This window comes from Haliotis rubra, unplaced genomic scaffold, assembly GCF_003918875.1.
Source record: "Haliotis rubra isolate DU_JTF1 unplaced genomic scaffold, ASM391887v1 Scf562, whole genome shotgun sequence".
NCBI classification, from domain to species: domain Eukaryota; kingdom Metazoa; phylum Mollusca; class Gastropoda; order Lepetellida; family Haliotidae; genus Haliotis; species Haliotis rubra.
Window position 1 is genome coordinate 351,316 of NW_025767260.1, and position 18,839 is coordinate 370,154.

The 18,839-nt window shown below is 39.8% G+C and overlaps 1 protein-coding gene and 1 long non-coding RNA gene across 2 annotated transcripts in view; one reads left to right on the forward strand and one right to left on the reverse strand.

Moving 5' to 3' along the window:
- LOC124254069 (delta-like protein D) overlaps nucleotides 1–18,839 on the reverse strand; it is a 231,627-nt gene that overhangs the window by 105,975 nt on the left and 106,813 nt on the right. The gene's annotated exons all lie outside the window — the stretch shown is intronic.
- LOC124254071 lies at nucleotides 18,350–18,823 on the forward strand. Its single transcript, XR_006892375.1, has 2 exons — nucleotides 18,350–18,445; nucleotides 18,694–18,823. It is a non-coding gene; the product is annotated as an uncharacterized LOC124254071 (long non-coding RNA).

Genomic DNA, 18,839 nt, shown 5'->3' on the forward strand with positions numbered 1-18,839 from the left:
AACATACAGCTTTCATGTTTCACAACAGTTGTCACGTTTTCAGGTTTATACAAACCTGTAAACAAGATAATTTATCCCCTGAAATGTACATGAATTCTGCATTGGCCCTCATATCTATTCCTCATATGACGTCACAGAGACGCGACGCTCTGATGGATTGAAATTTCGTTCGCGGGTTAGAATTGTGCACTGTTGTCAAAAAGTTTGATTTAAGCTAATTAAAGATCGAAATGAGTAGTTTTAATGACGGGGTTTCATTTATAACGACGACAATTAGTGATTTTTAACCCCCTAGTGTATATGTGATCTTTAAAGGATGAAATTGATCACTTAATACCAACAGATGTGAACACTGCATTATGTTTACTTGTTAATGTTTATCAAGAAGCAGCATCTATAAACAAGAGAGGCTACTTCACTAGTTCTAACCATAATTCCAAGTCTAAATTATACAGTCAACTTCCCTGGTGGGACTGTGAACTTAAAGACCTAAAGTATGAGACATATCGCGCACTGAGGGGCCATAGAGACCATAACTTGGACTTAAACATATTCAGGGAGCTACGCACTAAATTCAAGAAAACATTTGTTATCAAGAGACAATCTTACCAGGATAAACAGTAACAAAAAACTAATCAGTATCTCTCATCCGAACAGAAAATCCACCTTCTTTACCTCCTACTATAGACGAAGATGACAGTGGTACCAGAGCGGAATTAAATCAACCTATTAGCCGCCAAGAAGTTGAACAACTGGAGACTCAAGGCTTTCTGTGAAGACAATATGATTATTGATGAGCTACAAGCAGGTTTCAGATCAAATTACTCAACTATTGACAATATATTCAGTCTGCAAGCAATGATACAGAATATACCGGAAAAAAGAAAGGGACATTTTACTGCCTTTTTGTGGATTTTTCAAAGGCATTTGACACTATAAGACATGATATTCTATTACAGAGTTTGAAGGATGTTGGAATAAAGGGGAAAATTGTATAATCTACTTATCTCTATGTATTCGAGCCTGTGTGCCTGTGTGCCTGTGTGAGGGGTTCAAGAGGATTAACAGATTATTTCAAATGTAATATTGGCACCCGCCAAGGCTGTATTTTGAGCCCTCAGCTATTTATCATATTCGTCAACAAGCTTTTAAAACAACTGGAAGAGGTTGGAAGAGAAGGTGCTTTTATCTCACAAGATTTAAAAAATGTTTTTGCCATAATGTTCTCAGGTGATGTGTCATCTATAACTTATTCAGCCAAAAGTGAGTGAGTAAGTGAGTTATTATTTAACGTCACATCGGCAATATTTCAGCCATATCGTGACGAGAACACTTGACATTGAAATAGAATATATATAGAGACTGTAAAACTTGCCGACAAAGGACAGTAAAGCAACTAGAGTATCACAGATATATATGTAAAACTAGTAATTGAATCTAAAACATTTTAACTATAGGGGACAACACAATATGAAAATGGGCTATAGATCGCTAACAACTGAAGGTAGACCACCATACTAGGGACCATGGGGACTTACAGTACATTTGCTTCCTGCATGGGCCCTAGCTGGATTTACATCATCCCCTCAGCTGTTAGCAATTGAGATATATCTAGCCTTATATCAAAATAACACATATTCTACGATTAAAAAACGGAAAGTTGAAATTTACTTTGAATGTTTTGGGACTTACGTACCCTCTCAGGAGGACACTAATTTTACAGTACTTTAACCCTCCTCGAGGATACAGACACTAATAATCTGTGTGACTAATTCAAACTTCCAATCATAAAATATTTAGCTATTTACAAATCAGTCAACAAATCTAATTCTTTTAAAAATTCAACTATTAAATGATAATTAACATTATAAAAAAGATCCTTCAATGTTTTGACATTAAAATACTTATCCCTTGTGATGGAATATTCAACACAGTCAAGCAGGACATGCTTGACTATGATTCTTTCATCACAAGGGATGCAAAACGGAGGATCTTCGCCTTTCAGTAAATATTCGTGAGTATATCTAGTGTGGCCAATGCGACATCGTCGCATAATGACCCCTTCAAATCTGGACTGACAACCCAAGTAGGTGTAACCAATGTAGGGTTTTATTGCATGTAATTTATTAATACCTACTTGGGTGTCCCACTTCTTCTGCATTAGATCGCGGATGTATGTTCTAATGCTGGCTTTATAATCAGAGTATGGGATAAGAAGTGGTGTCACAGATTTGTGGAGGGCTACCTTCGCAGCAAGATCGGCCATTGTGTTCCCAGAAATGCCAACGTGACTGGGTAACCAACAACAGACGATGTCGCATTGGCCAGTGGCAAGTTGATTGTACAATTCAACAATTTCTAATAAAGGTGGATGTTTACAAGAAATATTTTTAATAGCCTGAAGACACGAAAGAGAATCGGAAAAGATTATGTACTGTTCATGTTTAGGATGTCGTTGAATATATTTAAGAGCCGTTAATATCGCGTTTGCTTCTTCTGTAAGAATGGAGCTGTTATCTGGTATTCTAGAAGATATTGTTCTGGATCCAATGACAGTGGCACATGACACCGCGTCACCGACCTTGGACCCATCTGTAAATAAGGATTTGTTTGTATTATATTTAGTTTTTAGTTGATTATATTCCTGTTTTTTATTGTAATTCATTAGTTTCAGATTTCTTAAACTTTGTCAGAGTTAGGTCAACTTCAGGCCTAAACAGTTGCCGAGGAGGAGAAGAAAGAAGACGGGAAGGAGCTATATTTTCCAGCTCAATGCCGGCAGCAGACAGGAATGGCTTAATTCTGTGCCCAAGAGGCGGAACAAGAGAAGGTTTTTAAGTTGTATAAATCCTCATAGAGGGGATGAAAGACACAGTTATATGCAGGGTTAGACTCATTAGAATATAGTTTAGTTATATATTGTAAAGATAATTTTATACGGCGTTGTGCAAGAGATGGCTCATCTGCCGCGACGTAGAGACTGTCAACAGGAGAAGTTCGAAAGGACCCAAGACAAAGTCTCAGGCCTTGGTGGTGGACAGAATCGAAAAGTTGTAGGTTGCTTTTGCAGGCGCCACCATATACGATGAAGCCATAAACACGTTTGGAACGGACCAATGATCGATACAGATGTGTATGAGGGTAGCTTGATCCCCTCCCCACTTTGAATTTGAAACGACTTTCATCAAGTCAAGTGCCTTAAGGCATTTAGTTTTTAGGGATTTAATATGCGGTAGAAATGTTAGATGGGAGTCAAAAATTAGACCCAAGAGGTTGGCCTCCTTAACAACTTTGATGGGAGTGCCATTTAAAGATAGTTCTTTATGAGGTTTGTATTTACGGCAGAAATGAATACAATTAGTTTTGGATTTAGAGAATTTAAAGCCGTTTTCAAGACACCATTTATCTATTTTGTTTAAACACAACTGCAGTTGCCATTCAATAGTATGCATATTTTTCCCACGACAAGAAATATTAAAATCATCCACAAATAATGATCCATCGATTGAATCAGTTAAAACCTTGGATAAACTGTTGATCTTAATACTAAACAGGGTGACAGACAAAATACTGCCTTGTGGGACACCCTGATCCTGATTATAATGATCAGACAGGGTTGAACCCACTCGGACTTGAAATTGTCTATCATTTAAAAAGTTGGATATAAATTGAGGTAAACGGCCTCGTAATCCAAAATCATGTAAATCTCTTAAAATGCAATATTTCCACGTTGTGTCATATGCCTTCTCAAGATCAAAAAAGATAGACACAGCGTGTTGTTTATTAATTAGAGCGTTTTTAACAAACGATTCTAAACGCACTAAGTGATCGACAGTACTTCTGTCTTTACGGAAACCACATTGTATATCTGTTATAAGGTTATTTGTTTCCAAGTACCAAACAAGTCGATTATTTATCATTCGTTCCATGGTTTTGCAAACACAGCTAGTTAGTGAAATTGGTCGATAATTGGACGGATCCATATGATCACGTCCAGGTTTAGGTATTGGTACTACTATAGCTTCACGCCATGAGGGAGGAAATGTACCTGATGTCCAAATATCATGAAAAATATTTAAAAGAGTCTCTAGGCAGGATTTTGGTAAGTGCTCCAGGAGTTGATAATGCATGTTATCAGCCCCTGTAGCAGTATCGTGAGCTTGGTCAAGAGCAGTATGCAGCTCATGAATAGAAAATAGTTCATTATAATCTTCCCCATGATCGAAATTGAAATGAATCGGTTTCTTTTCTTGTTGTTTTTGATATTGTTGGAATTTAGGCACATAATTAGAAGAGGAAGAATGTTTAGCAAGAGTTTCACCTAGTTTATTCGCAATATCTGATTTATCAGTAAGTAATTGATCTCCATGTTTAAGATGATGGACGCTAGATTTAGTACCTTTACCTTTAATTTTCTGTACCATGTTCCATACTTTGGACATGGGCGTTCGAGAATTTATTTTGGATACATAATTTTGCCAAGATTGGCGTTTATTCTGTTTAAAAGTACGCCGTGCTTTAGCATTTAAAATTTAAAATTTATTTAAATTATGCACCATAGGATGGCGACAGCAATAATGTTCTGCTTTTTTCCTTGCCTTCCTAGCTTGTTTGCATTCATCGTTGAACCAGGGTTTTCGAATATGTGGAATTGCAGAGGATTTGGGTATACACTCATCAGCTATGATGTTCAGTGCATCAGAAAAACATCTGACAGGATCAGGAACGTCAATAAAAAGTTCAGGTTTAAGTTTTTCAGCACACAGTGTTTCATACAAAACCCAGTCAGCCTTTTTAAAATTCCGCCTTGATGATGGAGAAGCATCAGATGGAGTAACGGGATTTAGTATAGTAGGAAAATGGTCACTTCCACAGAGGTCATCGTGGACTGACCATTCGAATTCATTCAGTAGTTCTGAATTGGTGATTGACAAGTCGAGAGCAGAAAATTTTCCTGTTCCAGGGTGTAGATAAGTGCTGGAACCATCATTATATATGCATAGATCATTATCTGAGCAGAACTCTTAGCATTAGTAGTTGTACTACCCCAGAGAGGGTTGTGGCCATTTAAATCCCTCATAATGATACAGGGTTTTGGTAATTGATCGTATAAATTTTATAGATCAGTCTTCTGAAAGGAGGGCGGTGGGGTAGTCTAGTGGTTAAAGCGTTGGCTCGTCACGCCGAAGACCCGGGTTCGAATCCCCACATGGGTACAATGAGTGAAGCCCATTTCTGGTGTCCCCTGCCGTGATATTGCTGGAATATTGCTAAAAGCGGCGTAAAACCAAACTCAGTCAGTCAGTCAGTCTTCTGAAAGGTTCAGCCAAAAGAAAATAGATGCTCTGAAATTATTTTGCTTAGAAACTGGAATGAAAGTGAACTTGAAGAAAACAAATCACGGTCTTTAGAAATAGTGGACCCCTCAGAAGTTATGAAAAGTGGACCTACAATGGCGAAAACATTGAAGTTGTACCCTTCTACAGATATTTAGGCATATTTTTTACGCCCAAACTGATAAGGACACAGGCTCAAATTTCTTTAGCTTCCCAGAGTTCTAAAGCTGTGACGGCTATAAATAGATATCAGAGGACACTTGGTGACATTACTTGTAAAGATTTGTTCAAAATATTTGACAGTATTGTTTTTCCTATCCTGTGCTATGGCTCTGAAATTTGGGGATTTAATTACAGCAAAATAATTTAAGATGTTCATGTGAAAATGTGCAAATCTTTTCTGAAAGAATACATGTAATGTAAGTTGAGTTGGGTTTTACGTCACATCGGCATTATTCAAGCCATATAGTGACGGGATCAAGTGTGAATTTATAAACGTTTTAAGTTCAAAGTCCATTATTAAAAAGCATATATATTATTTACATTGTTATAGCACCAAATTCGAACGTATTCACATAACATCACATTACATAACTACAATTTATGATAAAGGTCAACTTCTTTCAGGTAGTTAACAATGAAATCCCCGCTCACGCGGGAAAACAGATCTTTTCATCTGTCACAATGTGAGTCCCTTGTAGTCGAAAAGTCCACATATTCAAGCAGTATATGCTTGATGGTGAAGACTTCACCGCAGAAGACACACATGGGAGGTCCATTGCCATCCGTTTTCAGCAGATAGTCATGAGTAAACCGACATCGTCGTAAAACTAACTAACCACGTCTTGACTGACAACTCACGTAGGTATAACCAATTGTTGGCTTCAATTCATGAAGTCTATTGTTTCCTACTTGGGTGTCACACCTTTTTTGCATGCAGTCCCGAGTATAACTTTTGATAGTGGGTTTGAAATCACTGCACGAGAGATAAGGGCTTGTCAAGAGCTGCTTTAGCTGCAGCATCGGCTTTTGTGTTACCTGCTAGGCCGACGTGACCCGGCAACCAGCAGAGGATGATGTCACATTGGCCAATAGAAACATCGTTGTAAAATTCTAAAATGTCTAGGATGATAGGGTGACTTGAAGTAACATTTTGAAGTGCTTGAAGGCAAGATAGTGAGTGTAAAAACGATGAAGTTTTTGGAATAGGTCTGCTGTTTAATATAGTTCAAAGCCGTGAAGATAGCTTTGACCTCAGCAGTGAAAATGGAACTGTTGTCGGGAATTCTGGAGGAGACAGTCTTGGATCCCATGACTGTAGCACTGGCAACTTGGCCATAATCCTTTGATCCGTTTGTGAAGATGGATCTTTGGGTGTTATATTTGGAACGTAGCTGGTTGTATTCCTGTTGGAACACCAAAGGATTTGTTTCAGACCAAGGGTGGGGAAGACAGAAGTCTGTAAGGTGCTATGATACCGAAATCAATTTTACCTGCACATATGTGTGGTTGAATTCTGATTCCAAGTGGTGGAACCAGGCTTGGCAAATTAGGAAACAGATTTTCACAGAGAGGGTTGAAAACACAATTGTGTGCTGGATTGGACTAATGTGTACGTAATTTAGAGATATACTGCAGTGGAAATTGAATGCGGCATTGTTCAAGGGAACGTTCGTTAGCCCCTGCATATAGACTGTCTACCGGAGAGGTCCTAAAAGCTCCCAGGCAGATCCTCAAGCCTTGGTGGTGGATAGAATATAATCTTTCTAAATTGCTTTTGCAGGCTCCACCATAAACAATGGAGCCGTAGTTTAGTTTAGAGCGAACCAAAGATCTGTACAAGTGAAGGAGGGTAGTCTGATCCCCTCCCCACTCTGTATTTAGTAAGTCCAGAGCCTTCAAGCACTTTGTTTTCAAATATTTTATGTGTGGTAAGAATGTCAAGTGACGGTCGAATATGAGTCCCAGGAATTTGGCCTCTTCTACTACCTTGATGGGCGTACCATCTAAAGATACGTCTGGATCCTTGTGTGGTTTGTATTTACAACAAAAGTGAAAACAATTTGTTTTGGATTTTGAAAACTTAAAGCCATTTTCATTGGCCCATTTTTGGATTTTGTTTAGGCAGGGCTATAGATGCCTTTCTATTGCGTGCATGTTCTTACCACGACATGAAATATTGAAATCGTCCACTAAAAGGGACCCATCAACACCACTGTTCAAGACGTTAGTGAGGCTGTTAATTTTGATGCTAAAAAGGGTGACAGATAGAATGCTGCCTTGGGGGACGCCCTGATCTTGGTGGACATAATCAGACAATGTGGAACCCACCTGTACTTGAAATTGTCTGTTGTTTAAAAAATGAGATATGAACTGAGGTAATCTAACCCTAAATCCAAATTCATGTAGATCTTTTAAGATACCATGTTTCCACGTTGTATCATATGCTTCTTCTAAGTCGAAAAAGATAGATACAGTATGTTGTTTGTTGACAATGGAATTTTATATAAATGATTCCAGACGCACCAAATTGTCAATGGTACTTCGGTTCATTCGAAACCACATTGGAGGTCACTTAGGAGGTTATTGGTATCGTAAATATGGACATTTAGGAGTGTTTGTTTGTTCATGGCAGACTTGAGTGACATCTGGAATTGCACTACAGCTTTGCTATGAAACATTTGCAACGGATAGTTTGGCCCCTGCTCAGTTGCATCTCAGAAATCCTTGGCCACCACTAACTGACTCAAGTTGATCTGCGTGACGTAGAGAGACTGTTTGATCTGTGTCAAAGTCACTGACATTATAGAGCTTCGTGACACATAGGTCAAATTGGTTCCAAGTACTTCCCATTTAGCACTCCACCCTTGACAGCAATCGTGAACATGTCATTGTCACTGCATTCGGTTACTACACCAATGATGTTCTGGGCATCACCTCTTCCTCTGTCGACATGGGTGATAGGAACAGTTACATTGTCTCCGATAGTTACAGGTCCAGAAACACGTTTGCTGCGCTTCACCATGCGCTGGGCATGCTCTTTTTGTGCGTCTCTGGCTGTTTTTCTGTTCTCCATGATGCTTTCATGTTGTGCTGATGTGTGATCGTAATGGGAGTCAAGTGGTGGCCGGGACTATCTCTGACAAGTCATCGGATGATAGAGTGGACACTGGTGATGAGGCATCAGTACTGGAAGCAGGAGATTCAATGGCAGAAAGTAGACATAATCACTGAAAATTTGCTTGTTTCCTGTAACAGACACATTATTAGTTAATTTAATGAACTGTGAACAAGAACACAGAACAGTGAGCACAAACTTGAGTTTAGTGAAGCTAGAAAACTTCAGGACAAGCTGGGCTGCCCATGCGGGTTTACTTGCTGAAGGTACATCTATTATACCTTCTGAAGCAGTCTTTAGACTCAGGAGGTCACCAAATTTGAACTCGGAAATAACACATATACTGCCACGTATGGTCTGGGTCTGATTCAAGTTTGATTATCCTCAGAAATAGGTTCTATTTTTTGCAAAAGGGCAAAATAGCTGTTAAAAGTATATGGTCCACTGAAAAATCAGTTATGACATTGGCTAAGTGCTGAGTCCAGTCCTATTACCATGACAAGGTAGGTTTTCATATGACTTTTACATACTTCTGTCTTTCTCTGAACTCTGCAGGCACCCCTGAAGAGCAACCTCCTCATGGTGGGTGCTAGGTAACGCCAATGGCTCTTCGCCCCCGTGTGGAACCGGTGTCGAATAGGTCCACAGCACCCCACTGCTGGTTGTAAGAGGCGACCAAATTGGGCAACCCGTTTGCCGTGGGTTGCGTCCCTGTGTCGGCAGAGGAAGGGAGTCTGGTGGTTGAGGATGACGGAAACGCCAATAGTGTTCAATAATCCAACACACCACTTCGACCCTAACTTTGCCTAGACACGCCTTGCCCTGTGCATGGAATGTCTATACAAAATTTGGTATTACATAACACTTTTGGCCATGTTCAAAATGTTAACTGATATTCTGCCAAAACAAATTAGCCTTGCAGACCCATGCACAGAAGGCGATGGCTCATGGGCCAATCTGGTGATGCTGACCTCCAATTTCTGTACGTCTCAAATGGATTGTCTTCCGCCGAACCATCCTGACCTTTAATCTGGTAGACAGCTACAGCATTTCATGTCAAATTCGCTGGAGTATAACACCCAAGCGGATCTCCAAGCTGCAAAGACCGGGGATAAGGTCTTTGCAGCTTGGAGATCCGCTGCCATATAAGATCGTCCTTGTAGAGGGTGGGGAGAGGGGATGCCGAACCACATTACTTACGACATGGCTTCCCAACATCCCAGTTCAAAACGAAGACACATCGATTCCGAGAACTCCTCATCTGACGAGAGTACGCCCTTCTGACCTGACTACTGGCCACGCTTCCTGATCATTGAAGCTTGTGACAAGCAACCTTGGCAACTGAATCCATTTGCAATCTCCAAAGGTATTGCTGGTATCTGCGGAGAGGTTGCCAATGTCACAAAGCTCCGATCCGGTTCTCTCCTGATAGAATGTACTCGGAGACAACAATCTTTGAATCTCCTCAAAATACAAGAATTTTTCAACATCAAGGTCGCTGTCTCAGCGCACAAAACACTTAACTGAGGCATTGTACGGGACAGAGCTCCATGCCTGTCTGACATGACTGAAGAACAAATTGTCGAGGAATTCTCCAAGCAGTCCATCACAGCTGTAAAACGATTCACTTTAAAAAAGGATGGTGTTGTTCAACCAACAAACACCTATCTCTTTACGTTCGCGCGAGCAATGATTCCTGAAACGATTAGAACTGGTTATTGTAACATTGATGTGGAGGTGTATGGCCCAAATCCACTCCGGTGCTAAGACTGCCAAAAGGTGGGACATGGGTCCAAGTCCTGTCGTTCCTCTGCTGTTTGTTACCGCTGCAGTGACAAGCATGAGGGCAACGACTGTACTAAGGAAGTGAAGTGCACACACTGCGGTGGTTACCATATGGCCTCTTCCAAGTTTTGTCCAGTGAGGCAATGCGAATCCAAGATCCTAAAGATCAAACACAAAGAAAATGTCTCCTTTCATGAAGCTAAGAAGAGGGTTGCAAGTTTAACTGTAGCCCCTTCAACCATCACCTACTCTTCTGCTGTCTTCCGTCCTCCTATCACTACTGCTCCTATCTCATGTCAGACCGATCTGACATGGGTCACATCTTCTCAGCCAACTCAACTCAACACAACTCAGCCCATCTCAGCCACTCCATCTCCAAAACGAAAAGTCAAAACTTCTGAATCACAAACACCAGAACAAATGCCAAAACCAGAAACAGAAACTGTGCGCCACAAAAGGGGAAAAAAAGCTACAGAGACTAAAGCAGCTTGAGCAACTGCATAACCCAAAACCAAAGGCCACCTCTCCTTTAGAGGTCCCCGTCGAGGTCCATAACTCCTTTGGCCCTCTGGATATGGAGGTAACTCCATCTCCACCTGACACCAATAGGAGTTCATCAAACGCTTTCTCACGTTCACGTGACATGTCACCAGTGGAAGCACCATGAATCCACAAAACATGATCCAATGGAATTGCAGAGAACTTAAGAATAGTTTTAACGAATTACAGTTATTGATTCAAGACTTCAAACCATCCGCGTTTTGTTTCCAAGAAACCTACCTAAAAAGGACTGATAAATTTGACATCCGTCTGTACAGTTCCTACCACTCCTTTTATCCTCCCGGTGTTAAAGCTACAGGAGGCACTTCTATCCTGGTGAGGCAGGGCATCCTCCATAGCCCTGTTCCAATTAACACCTCTCTACAATCTGTTGCTGTCCGCATGACGCTGAACATAGGATTTACACTATGTCCACTCTATTTTCGTCCTTCCTCAACTATCCACCTAGCAGATCTTCACAACATGTAAGATCAGCTCCCAAAGCCCTGCATAATCATGGGCGACTTGAATGGCCACAACCCCCTATCCTCCCACCGGAACATACTCTGCTCTTGATCTATCACTTACAGATTCTAATCTTTTAAACGAGTTTGAATGATCGGTCCACGATTACCTCTGTGGAAGTGACCACCTCCCAACAACTCTTACTCCTATCAAACGCGCGGATGAACCACCTTCAAATAGGTGGAATTTTACTAAGGCCAATTGGCCATTATTCCAAACACTATATTCTGAAAACCTTAAACCTGACAATTTCAGGAATGTTCCTGATCCCATGGAACTATTGACATTGGAGACAAACGCGCACATACGCAAACCATGGTTTGATGCAAACTGCAAACAAGCTAGAAAAAATAGATAGAAGGCGGAAAAGTATTTCCGACAACATCCTACTTTGCATAACCTGAAAGCTGTTAAAATGACAAATGCCAGGGCAAAACGTACCTTTAAGCAAACTAAACGCCTGTCATGGAGGAAATATGTGTCCAAAATCAACTCCCGCACACCCATGTTCCAGGTGTGGAACATGATTCAAAAGATTAAGGGCAAAGGATCCAAATCTGGTGCTCGCCATCTCAAAGATGGCAACTCTCCTTTAACCAATAAAGTTGAAATTGCAAAAAAACTTGGCGAAACTTTGGCAAACCACTCCTCCTCGTCAAATTATAACCCTAAGTTCCAGAAATACCAAACGCAACAAAAAAAGAAATCCGTCCTTTTTAACTCTGATAATGGTGAGGATTACAATGAAACGTTTTCTCTCCATGAACTACGTACTGCCCTGGGGCAGGCTCACGACACTGCAGCTGGAGCTGATGATATTCATTATCAGCTTCTCAAACACCTCCCTGATTCAAGTTTGGAAACACTACTCAATATATTTGATGACATTTGGACAACCGGCAACTTTCCTCCTACGTGGCACAACGCCATTATCATCCCTATGCCAAAACCTGGCCGGGATCATACCGATCCCTCAAACTACCGTCTTATATCACTAACTAGCTGTGTTTGTAAAACCATGGAGCGCATGGTCAACAATCGATTAATCTGGTACTGGGAGACCAATAACCTCCTTAGTGACCTCCAATGTGGTTTCTGAAAAAAACGAAGTACCATTATGGTGGAGCCTGCAAAAGCAATTTAGAAAAATTAGATTCTATCCACCATCAAGGCCTAAGGCTCTGCCTGGGAGCTTTTAGGACCTCTCCGGTAGACAATCTATATGCAGAGGCTAACGAACCTTCGAATATTCAGCTGACTTGGATAAACTGCGAATTGAAAAGTTATTTTGTGCTCATCTCGGTACTCTAAACGAGCGAAATAGGGAGCATCTGCATTTTTCTTCGTGGCATGTTCTTCACAGGGAATTACTTTTCTTACGATAGAGAGAACTGCTCGTTCTGATGCCTCTATCTCTAGCGTAGTCTTATGATGTTAAAATTTCAGACTGCCTCCCAAGAGAATCCACAAGTTTGAAACATTGCTTGCCTTTCAGCTACTGCGTGGAAATGAGACCCATAGGTGTCGACAATCTCTACATTAGTGGCAACTGCAGAAGGAGCTAGAATGGATCCTCTTAATGTGTTTGTTGTACACAGGTGGTGAATGTAGTGAGGTGATGTAGTGGTCAGCCTACAGTGTCTCAACATCAGCAATGACACTCACATATGATCCTTTAAAGAGATTGCTGGTGCATTGTCATCCCTTCAGGTTGAACTTTGGGAAAGTGTTCATTGAAGCACTTTGCAAGGAGGTCGAGCTGTGTGGTTGAATAGACTTGACAAATCCAGTAAAATGTTGCCACTCCATGGTTATCGTCATTGATAGAAGTGATGCAACTCTGGTCCACCTCAAATTGTTGATAACTATACCACTGGGTCGTTGTCTCACTGGGTTATGAGCTGAAATTGTCGCAGAATGTCTGCTCAATAGGTTATTACACTGCTTTGTAGGGTTGGCAATTGATACAGATTGATGAAATCGATAACCATTGACTGAATATATTTCACATCCCCTGGATTACTAACAAAACATTGTCATGAACATCACTTAGAAGCAGCCTTTGAATAAACATCATTATCTTAACTTGCATAGGAATATCGGCTACCCATCGGTCAAAACCAGTCACATGACGTAGGCATATATTTATGTTAAAACCGTAGTAATATATATGTTAAACTGGACCACTCGTGTTCCTAGCAACAACATACCATCATGAGTAATCTCCCTTGTTTGCATTGTTTGTAAACAAATGCGAGTTGTCGATTGTCAGAAAGAATGTATAGGAAAAGCCATCCAGAACAAACTTAGCGCAAATCCACCTTCTCTTCCCTGCCTTCATGTCAGCATCTCAAAACGTCTCGCTTTCTTACCAGGTCCCGCAGTCCGCCATGACATTTCCTAGCAGTGATCGTTGACTTCCACCTGAGAGGGCTCAGCATGGAAGATCTTTTGGAGAATTCAGCGATAGAAATGCTGTAACTTCTAAGCCGCAAATACCAGATCTGTACCAGCAGACCATAACGTTTCATGTTTATAGTGTTGCTTACGTTGTTCTGTGTCATTAAAGAGTTCTTGAACGATAAAGTTTGACCAAAAAAAGGAGTTTCTAACGTGGCATGTCTGCACGAGGTCACGTCAGCGAGGTCACGTCAGCGTTCAAACACATATAAGAAATCATGGTTTCATCTACCAATTTGCTTAATTTGTATAAACCCTTTATTTCAGGCTAGAACCGTTTCACGGTACAAGATCGAAAGTTTTGTGCTGAATGCAATGGTATGAACGAAAACATTGTATGTCCACAAGCAAGAGAGTTATACCAACATAATCGTCTGCCATTTTGATTGTCTCATTCTGTCAGTCCAGCGAACATGTTGCGCACTTTATGCGGCACCAATACTCTCTCGATCAATGTCCAATCTTATGACATGCAAACGCTTTCCTCCCTTCTAGAGATTTCGTACTGAAATGCCTGCACAAGTCATCTTATTGATCCCAGTCCCTTGTGTGGCAAACGTGGTTCTTCTTTGAGGCATCTTCTCTCCAGTTTCTGGTTTCTAAGATTGTATCAACACTGGGTCACACATTATGTGTGCCTCTTCAGAACGAATTTCCCGAAAGGAGGAAAGGAATCATAGTTTCTCTGTCCACTATCATCGCATTTTCCTGTTCGTCGTTCCAGATTTTGAGACTATCGATATTGTCCATCGCATTGTGACACTGAAAGAGGTAATCTGATAACTTCCTCAATCCTACACCATCTCTACCCTCTATCTTTGGCCAAGATTCTAACTTGTCCCTAAAGGATCTTTAGCCACATGATATGAAGTTCCAACTCTTTTGTCTAACCGCCATTTAGATGAGCTTGCTGAAAGGCATCATGTGTATTTATCAAAAGGTATCCTGCTACAGCGCTCCTATCTCCTCCCGAAAGGTACTTGTTTGTTCAAGAAGTTTATTCTCTCACTATACCACGCCTCTCTATCAAAGATTCAAATGCACATTTCCAGCCTTGATACTGGAGAGGGTCCCCTGAGAACAATCCTGGTTCTGGTGTTGGTAGACGTCCGAGGTTAATAGTTTCGGCGAATGACTTGGTCAGATTCTCAAACTCGAGTGACGTGTCACTTAATTGTTTCTGAGGTATAAAGTCTGATGCTTCAGCATTCAGTTTAGTTGAAGCGTGCTGTTTAAACCTATCCTGTGAATTAACTGGTGAATGGGGGTTTCTGTTTCTGGCAACAAGGGATTGTTTTTCATATAATCTTGAACATATTCTTCAGCAGTCTGAAGTTTCTCCAGTTTGTGCACTTTACTATCATTCACAATAACTTCCTCGCCATACCTGAGAGTTCTTTCTGCATCCTCAGACAACAATTTAAATCTAGCTTCTACTACGTCAAGTTTACACAATTCACGTTTCTTGCTATGTTTAAGATCAAAGTACTTCATTTTGATTCTGACTTCTGCTAAACTTCCAGCTGCTTCAGCATGTATCGAAGTCATACTACCCCTACTACCACAACTAGCATGACTTCGCTTCCCGCCATTTCCGACATAATGGCACGTGGTTTGATTTTCTCAAGAATTACGATTTTCAATAATGTCACGACAAGAGTTTATTATATTCATTCAAAATGTCACAAATACGTACTGTTCACTTCCAAGAGTATCCTCACTGTCACAAATATCCAATGAATAGCTGTTTTGACTGTAGCAACCTTCAGCTGGCACTTCGTTTGACATGACACACACTGATTCCATCAATGTTCTTGCAATAGTTGCAAATCTTTGATTATGCTCATGAACGAAATGTGTGTGTTACGTATGCTCGCCTCCTGAAGAAGGGTACTCACTACGACAATACAGAGACATACACAGTTCAAATCAATATGACATGTGAAGATTATGACTATGTCATTCATGACAAAAACGTCTGGCCCGGAGATATACAGTGCTGGGACTACATCCCTCGCTTCAGGAATTACGAACAGCGTGGACAGTACAATAACAATACTGATGATAACAGTCAACGACGTTATTAGAAAACACCTAATAATGCTGAACTCGAAACCAGTGTTTGTCTCAATCATGTTCCTGTTATATAAGTAATGATTCTTAGCCTTTTCAAATGGAATGTACGCGGTCTGTTAACTCATTAACTCATTAAGGCCGAGGGACGCATATATGGGTGAAAATAAATCAGCTCCTCACAGCGAGTGACGTGTTTATGGGGCAGGTAATTAGCAGTTTCTCACAGCGAGAGCCACATACAGTCGTCAACAGAAAGCAACTCTCATTCAGCGAGAGACGCACATGTGTGTTGTACTTTTAAAAATCGCACTGTACCTATTATTTCAACCAATTTAGCAGTACTGAGCAAATGTTAGCTTTTCTTACAAGAGATCCCACCTTTAGTATCAATCAGAAGAAGTATTTAAAGTGTTTTGATAACAATTGCTAATCAATATCATAGGCTTGTGCAGGGTTTAGCAAATGAACGCATGTCGGCGAGAAAGGGGATTATGATGTTTTTACAGAGGTAAGTGCCTGGTACTCTTCCTTGGAAATGGATACTAAAATACTTCGTATGCACCTTGATTGAATATGATGTAATGGTTTAGAGGTTACTAAAACATATATTTCCTTCAACTACCTAATAAATAGGAAACAATATACGAAATTTCAAGGACATACAAAGAATTCAAACACAATAGAATAGTTTGAATTTACTTTTTAGGCATCATAACGTTGTCATGTTTCATATACTGAAACATAATGTATAAAAACAAGTAATTATACACCCAAGCTCGAATAGATTAAACATAATTGAACTTACTAATTTGAAGTTTACTGAATTGTAACTAGTTGTTTTCCATAATCTAAAGTTGATAATGTTACCTAAGCGAGTATAAAGTGATAAGTCGCGCCTTTGCATCGAATACAGACATGTATACATGTCAGTGTTATTACAACAATGAAATGTTTTACTGCGTTTGTTACAAAAGACAGTAAGTTGGTAATTCAAAACATTGTCACACATGGACAGAAGTAATATCATAAGTTATTACATGTAAGCCATACAAAGGTATTTCAAGCATTTTTGTTCAAGCTGTTGAAAGTTTCATGGTGATTTGAATTGTCAGTTTTCTATGCAATTTACATGAGCATTCTGTAAAACGTTTGTATTTGATCTGTGTAATGATCAAATCCGGTGCAATTATCACGTGTATCAATCAACTCAGTCTCTATTGATCCATCGTCAATAAAAGCTGGATAGTATATCACTTACGGTATCGATACACATGCGTATAACCATTCAAGCAGATTACAGTAATGAGATAATTGAAATCCTCTTTCGACCTTGAAATAACAGCCTCCGGTAGAATGAATATGTAGTTACGTCCTTGTTGAAAGGTTTGTCCCGTGACAAGTGTAAAGTAAACAGATGCGCTGTTATACCATTGGACATCTTGCTTTATGGAGTCACGCCCCTCTATGTGATTTTTATACATGCATGCACATCTGTAATCTTATGAACCTCGTTTGCATTCAGTAAAGATATAGGCACGCCCACCTTCATAAATGTTGGGGGTGGGGGTGTCAACTGCAAGTTTATACACTATAATAATTCAGTATAGTGTCACCTCGTGAATTCTGTAATGCGTGTACTCTAGTTTGGATAGTCGTTCGTATCAAGGTGAAGATTATATTTACATGTACAGCAAACCATTATGTTTTATGTACTAGTTGTGTGCATAGAATGTATATGAAAATAAATACTACCTCTACTCAGTGGTTGGATTTCAATCGCTTTGTTTTACTCATCGAAAAACAATAAAATGAGGACAAATAAACTCGCCAAAGTGACTATCTACTCCTATTTGTCTTATGTGTATATTTCATACATCGTTACCAGTGTGTATGTTTACAATACACAAACTGTTACATGATAGCTTGTGTTGATAAAGCCAAAACCCAGCATATCGACTGGTCAAGGATATAGCCAATAACCAATCTCTATCCAAGCTGCTGAGTGACCAAACGTGCTCTTCAGAAATTTCGCCCGCGCCCCATCACCTGTCCTTTCCTCTGTGACAGGTATCTCATGATACGATTGGTCGCAGATAACATATGAATTACCCACTTACTGTCTTTTGTAACAAACGCAGTAAAACATTTCATTGTTGTAATAACACTGACATGTATACAATGTACATGTATTCGATGCAAAGGCGCGACTTATCACTTTATATTCGCTTAGGTAATGTAAATGCAAGATTTCTTTACATACATTTCAATGTACAAATTCTTTCAAATGAAATTGTTTACTAAGTTGTGACAATTGGTTTGAAGTATTTTATCCATGGTGGTCCAATAATTAAACCACTTAATTAATATCTAAAGTTCATTTCCATTTAAATCCTTATCAGTCAAAAGTGTAAATAATGTGGCCCAGTAAATTTCAATTACCCTGTGGCCTTAACCTTCATGTGTGATGTCAAAGCTCACAGGTCACATCATGACCTCTCCAAGGCTCATGCATTTTGGAGCACATGCTTGCCAGTGTGTATTGGACCTCCATGCTGCCTGGTTGTCACCCAGCTGACTGTAAGCTGAACTATGTAAAGACACATATGTGAGTACTTTACCCTTTCATTGCTAGGTTGTACTATCTCTAAATTACAATGAAATTGTATATATGCCAAAATGTTAATTGGTTGTGCCAAAATTGTTAATATATTTCACACAATTATTTGTAAATTTGTAGTTGTTACTTTTGCAATTTCAATGTATTCACATATCATTCGAATGAAACATTGAATGTTATGTGCTATGAAATTTGTACATTTTCTGAATTTCATCGAAAGCTATTGTTTGTTGTAGTTTTCTGAACCTCATCAGCTCATCAGCAACTTTACTCTTCAAGTGAACGCAATAATATTCATCAAGTCCTCAGCAGCAGCCATTTATTATGAACTGTAATTTCTTAAATATCAATACATTAAACCCTGTTGATGCGAGTATCAGTT